This window comes from Elephantulus edwardii, unplaced genomic scaffold, assembly GCF_000299155.1.
Source record: "Elephantulus edwardii isolate Elephantulus edwardi_28Jun2011 unplaced genomic scaffold, EleEdw1.0 scaffold00236, whole genome shotgun sequence".
Classification (NCBI taxonomy): Eukaryota; Metazoa; Chordata; class Mammalia; order Macroscelidea; family Macroscelididae; genus Elephantulus; species Elephantulus edwardii.
Genome location: NW_006399986.1, coordinates 3,615,995 through 3,622,825, shown reverse-complemented (window position 1 = coordinate 3,622,825; position 6,831 = coordinate 3,615,995). Strand labels below are relative to the sequence as shown.

The 6,831-nt window shown below is 40.6% G+C and overlaps 1 pseudogene; it reads left to right on the top strand.

The window, feature by feature from the left end:
* Positions 1-949: 949 nt before the first annotated feature.
* LOC102873732 lies at positions 950-1,467 on the top strand (annotated as a pseudogene).
* Positions 1,468-6,831: the final 5,364 nt, after the last annotated feature.

The following is a 6,831-nucleotide window of genomic DNA, read 5'->3' as shown; positions in this document are numbered from 1 at the left end:
CGAAAAACTAACTGCCTTCCGCAACAAGAGTATGTTATATAAAAGAGAATTGAGAGACAATGAAGAAGTCACTTGGAAGTAAAGGCTGTGGCTGAATTATAAAATGTTTCTTAAATTGTGAGAAAAATAAATTACTTTTATTATTTGAAAAAAAAATTGACACGGTGACTGTAACAATGGACATATTCACCATATCAGAGGGAGAGAGGACAGCGCAAGGCATAGTGAATTTCAGTTCTGCTGTTTATAAAGTCACTGTGAGTCCCTGGCCACAACACAGTCAAATGCATCTGCATAGGCAATAAAACACAAATAAACATCTTTCTGGTAGTCTCTGCTTTCAGCCAAGATCCATCAGACATCAGCAATGGGGGTTCTAATCACAAGTTCTTTTTTTGAATGCAGCTTGGGAAGATTTTACGTGCACATGAGAGTAATGATCTTGGGATGCTGAGTTGTGTAAAATTAGGAAGGTATTTTGTATCCTTTCTTCACAGAATTTGTATGCTCTCTGAGAAGCTGAGAATGTGGCAGCAGGATTGGAGGAAGACCCATCAACAAGCTGCAGTATGCAGATGAGACTTCTTGTCACATACTTTGGACATTAAAAGGGGCCAGTTAGGCGAACTCTGGTGGCCTCGTGGCAAGAAGCTGAACTGCAATCCCAGAGGTACATGGTTTGGATCCACCAGATGCTCTGCTGAAGAAGGAGGGACAATCCTCTTGCTTGCTGAAGGAAATCTGAAGTACTTATCGAAGAAGATCAAAGGCTTCAGTGGGGACTAACCCTCAACAGAAAGAAACTAAAACTAAAACTTCTCACAGCTGGACCAACAGGCAACAACATGAGAAATGAAGAAGTTTAGCCTTGTTCTCTTTCTCCTCTGCTTTCCCTAGGCCGCCCAGCTCACACCAGCCCCTGGTCTGTGGTCTTCTGGAAGCAAACACCATGTCGTCAATTCAGTTGCAGAGTTCTGATAGAGAAATACTTGACGCTGATGGGGAAATTGCAAAATAATCTGTGACTATCAAAACCATGTTGGAAGATTTGCGGACAGATGACGAAGGAGATGATGACCTAATTCCTCTTCCACATGTTAAGGCAACAATTTAAAAAACAAACAAACAAACAAACAAAAAACCAAACAGGTCATTCAGTGGCGTTTTCACCACAGAGATGAGTCTCCTCTTCCGGAGTATGATGAGATCAAAAAGAGAACTGACGACATCCTTGTCTGGGACTAAGAATTTCTGAAAGTTGACCAGGGAACACTTTTTGAACTTATCCTGGCTGCAAACTACTTAACATATCAAAGGTTTGCTTGATGTTACATGCAAGACTGTTCCCAATATAATCAAGGGGAAATCTCCGGAGGAAATCTGCAAGACTTTCAATATAAAAATGACTTTACCGAAGAGGAAGAAACCCTGGTATGCAAAGAGAACCAGTGGTGTGAAGAGAAATGAAAGGTGGTGCCTAACACTGTAACACTGTAAGGACTATTCCAAGTACTAGTTGCAGTGATATGTTTATAATTGTTAATATTAAGACAAACAATAGACAAATGCAGTAGCACTGAATCATATTAGCAGAACATTGTCCTTATTGCATGTGTAGTTTGAGTATAGATTTCAAAATCTCTAACGAGTGGTTCTAGTGTGATCCAACTTTTGCCCCTTTGCTTTGAAAAGAAAATTGAACTGTGATCTGAGTATCGAAAGTGGGCTATTTATTACTGGCAGGATTTCGCTAACACCAAGAGAGCTCGCCTCTGTGACTGGAGTTTGATAGTACTCACTGCCACATGTGTTAAAAAAAAAACAAAAACAACAACAAACTGAACTGTGAGTTCTCTGTTTAAGAAAAAAGAAACGAGGACGGAAATTATTAAGGATTTCCTTTTGCTTGGCTCCACAACCAACACCTACGGAAGTAGAATCAAGCTATCAAATAACATAATGCAGTGGGTAAATTTGTTATGAGGACCTCTTTAAAAGTGTTAAAAAATAAGGTTGTTGGAAGGAATAATACTATATCTGCTTGAAGAATAAAGTACAGGAAATGAGAGAGGCATAGCTCATCTCAAAGTATCTGTAATAGTTCTATCTGGTTTTCTTTATGTAATAGTAATTCCATAATTATATTTTATCTCACTGCTACTGAGTGTATACAAATGAATTCACAATATGTTGATCTTTTTGTCAAGAATTAATAAATAATCCAAATAGAGGTGAAAGGCACAGGATAACATATGAATACGACTCAATTCTTTTCAGATTTACAGTGTCAGTAAGTAATAAAGAAGGTTCTTCATAAAAAAAATAAGGTTGTTGTTAATCGCCATCGAGTCATAGGCAACTCATAGCGACCCTATGAACAAAAATCCGCAACACTAGTGTGACTTTCATCCTTTCTCCAGGCTGATAGGGTTTCCAGAGATAAGCTATTATGGAAGTGGATGCCACTCCTGGTTCCAAGCTTGTATTAGTTGGGGAGCTCCACCGAACACAGTCTGCCATGGGTAACCATTAACACATTTGACACATCAGCATCAAAAACCAAGGAGGCCCTTTAAAAACCAAGGTGCACCTGATCCAAGCCATGGTATTTTTTTTAAGATTTTAGTGAAAGACTGTAGAAAACTTGGATTTCTATTCATTCATTATTGCACATTTAAGCTTTGGTATTTTTAATTGCTTCAAATGCATGTGAAAGTTGGATCATGAAAAAGGAAAAAATGAAAAGATTAATTGGCTCCTTTGAGGCCGGCTGTTGGCAAAGACAATTGCATATACCATGGACTGTTAAAAGAAAAAAGAAAAAATCTGTTTTAGAAGAGTTATAGGTTTAGAAGCAAAGACTGTGAGACTTCTAGTCACATACTTTGGACATTAAAAGGGGCCAGTTAGGCGAACTCTGGTGGCCTCGTGGCAAGAAGCTGAACTGCAATCCCAGAGGTGCATGGTTCAAATCCACCAAATGTTCTGCTGAAGAAGGAGGGACAATCTCTTCCTGTACCAGTCTGATCGGATTTGAGGTACACACATAAAACTAATTTTAAAAGGGGGGGGCAGTTATGCTGAGTGAAACACCTCAGTCACAAAAGGACAAATACTGCATAGTACCACTGTTGTAAAACAGGATTGACATGGGGGTTGGGGGGGAGACTGAGAAAGATGGGCTAAATTATGTATACTACATTGAAACAGACGAGGGAGAGAACTGTTTAAAAGGGCTATATGATTAGGTATTATTGTCATGACAGGGGTCCAGAAGGAAAGCTGCATAGTGGAGTGGACTTAGGGGGAAGGGATTGCATAACAATGAAAGAATTTTTCTTTTACTTTTCAAAGAGAAGAACGAACTGGGAGAGGTGGGCAGGGAGAAAAGTGCAACAATGAATGAACGGGAATCCAAAATCTCTGTAAATTCTCATTAAAATTATTATTATTATTAATTTATTTTTAAAAGAAGGGGCCAGTTAGTGGAAAAGAATATCAAGCTTGGAAAGGTGGAGGGTCTGACAAGGAGAGCAAGGTCCTTAAAGGAATGGACTGCAGCAAGGAGCTTAAATACAGTTTAAACACCACGAATAGCAAAGGATCGGGCAAGGTTTCCGTCTATTGTATGTCACGACAGGGTCACTATGATCCTTGTCCACTCAATGGCACCACCAATAACAAAGTTAAACAACAGGAGGGATGACCAACGCAACTTCCCAGAAAGGTGTCCACTCTCGCACATATTGATCTGTTAACACTTTGGGCTTCTTTGGCCCATCACTGTCACCCTAGACTCAAGGCTGTTATGAAGCCCGGTGAGTCAGGAGAAAATAAGGGTGAAGAAGTCTTAACTGAGAAGCCTACAAACCTTCTCCGGCCCCTTTCGGTGTCGTTTGCTCAAAAGAAATGATGCTCCTCGGGCTATTTCGAGGCCACCGTTGCTCTGCGCATGCGCCGCCGCTCTCCTCGAGCGCCCTCTACTGACCGGGCGGGCAGTTAGCTACCCGGCCCTCTCGGAGGGGGCGCCCAGAGAACGCTGCTGCGCATGCGCCATTTCCCAGCCACGTAATCCTGAAGCTGTTTTCCATACCCAAGCCTAAACCAGAGCTCTTACCCTTCATTCACATTGTGTTCTATACAATCATTCCCATTTATTGTATTTTATAAAAATAATCCCCCTTGGAGAGCTCTGGTGGCCTAGTGGCAAGAAGATGCACTGCAATCCCAGAGGTAGGCGGTTCGAATCCACCAGATAGATGCTCTCCTGGGGCAAACTCCTCCTGTACCAGTTAGATCCTATTTGACAGTACACACACACAAAAAAAATAATTAAAAAAATTATTTTAAAATCACGATTGAATTATGCCCACTATTACCCTGCCTTTCCACATGCCCACCCTATCTTTCCCATTTCTTTTACACACCCTCCTTCCACCCACCAATCTGTGTAACCTTATGATTTTCCCCTATCCTCACCCTTCCGTTTCCAACCTCTCCCTGCTTGGATGATAATACATGTTTTACTAGTTCTCTTTCTATTTCTACTATAATGGTCTCATGCAATATTCGCTTTGACACTTTCATAAAGGTCTCTTCCTAGTTGCTAACCTCTTAAATACAAGTCCAGAAAGGGAGATGAGTACCTTGCCTCTCCAAAGCTCAACTGTCATGAATTCAAAGGAAATTCAGAAGAGCATGTGGAGGAACAGATTTCATGGCTGATAACAAATGAATCAAGGTCAAAAGCAGAGAATACCAGAAGGATGTTTACCTGTGTTTTATTGACCATACCAAAGCTTCCAACTGTATGGATCTTAACAAATTATGAATAACATGGTGGTGACGGCTGAGGAAAAAGAAAGAGAGAGGGATACCTAGGAAAAGAGGAGAGCAGGAGGCATAAGCTTGAAAAACTGAAACCCTCAAACCATGCCTTGCTGTGGCTTTATTGAGAATCACCAGGAAGTAAATCCCAAAGAGAAATCATTTGCAAATGAAGCTGAGTTTTTCTCTATCGTCAACCTTATGCTTATCTCAGGAGGGAGGTGTTAACAAATACAATCCAAGAACTGTGAAGATGCCTTAGGTTTGTCTTGGTGCTTGATCCCTGTGACCTGTCTCAGGGAGAATTCTAGCTTGTATTTATGCCTCCCTCATATCCTGATACAGCATTTGTGGAACTATTAATATTTAGTTTGATATTTGGCTTCCCACAACATGGTGAAGAATGGAAGTTTCAGAACACTTATGCTCACGCAGAAGCTGTGATAAATAGACCAAGAAGCAGTTGTTTGAACAGAACAAGGGGATACACATAGTTCTAAATCAGCAAAGGTTTTGTCAGGGTTTTATCCTTTCATCATACTTATCTAATCTCTTCTTCTTGTTGTTGTTACTGACTCACAGTGACTCTATGAATAAAAGGTGAGAAGCCTTTCTATAACTATTGATATTAATCAAAGTTCATAGGTTTTCTGGAGGCGTGAACAAAAAAATCTAAGAGTCTAGACTATATGAAGAGGAATGTTACATTATTAACAACCTGCAATACGCAAATAATACAACCTTGTTGTTGTTGTTATTATGTGCCGTCGAGTTGCTTGCAACTCATAGCGACCTTATATACGACAGCTCTAAACCTTGCTCTGTTTTGTGCCAATCCCACTGTCTCTGACACACCTACCCCCATTACTCTATTCACTGAGTCAATCCACCTCATAGAGGGTCTTTCTCTCCTGCCGCTGTCCCTCCACCCTCCCAAGCATGATGTCCTTCTCCAAGGACTTGTCCCTCTTTATAACATGTCCAAAGTATGTCAGATGGAGCTTCAAAATCCTTGCCTCCAAGGAGCAGCCTGATTTAACCCTCTCCAGGATGAACCTGTTCGTTTTCTTAGCAGTCCATGGTATATTCAGTACTCTTCTCTAGCACCACAGCTCAAAGGCATCAATTTTCCTTCTCTCACCAAAAATAAAGAAGCCTCAAAACACTTACTAAAGACGTAAAACCCCATTCTAAACAGTTTTCAATATGGATTATACCTAAACATAAGGAAAACTACCCACAACTCGACCAATAAGTGACCAATAAGCGATAAACAAAGATATGAGTTGTCAAAGATTTCATTTTACTTGGGTCCACAACCATCACCCATGGAAACGGCAGTAAAGAAATCAGGTAACATATTAATTACACTGGGTAAATCTGCTGGAAAAGACTTATTCAAAGTTCTAAAAAGCCATGGTATGACTTTGACAAATAAGGTGTCCCTGACCCAAGCCAGAGTCTTTTCAATTGACTCATGTGCTTGTGAAAGTTGAACAGTGAATAAGGAAAATCAAAGAAGTACTTACGCTCTTAGAAAAGGATTTTGAGGGGAGCTCTGGTGGCCTAGTGGCAAGGAGCTGCAACTGCAGTCCCAGAGGCGCACGGTTCAAACCCACCAGATGCTCTGCCGGGGAAGGAGGGGCAATCTCCTCCTGTACCAGTCAGATCTGATTTGACGGTACACTCACACAAAAATAATAAAATTATTTAAAAAAAAAGGAAAGGATACTTAATATATGATAAACTCCTAGGAGAACAAACAAATCTGTCTTGAAGTAAGTGCAACTAAAATGCTTTCTAAAAACGAGGATGACAAGACTTAATCTCACTTAACTTCAGACATGTTAGCAGAAGTGACCAATCCCTAGAGAGGAACATTACGCTTGGTATAGTAGGTCATCTCAAAGGGAGAAAAATACTTAATGAGATGGACAGACTCAGTGGCTATAATAATGGCCTCAGATATCGCCAAGATTGTGAAGACCAGGCAGTGTTTCACTA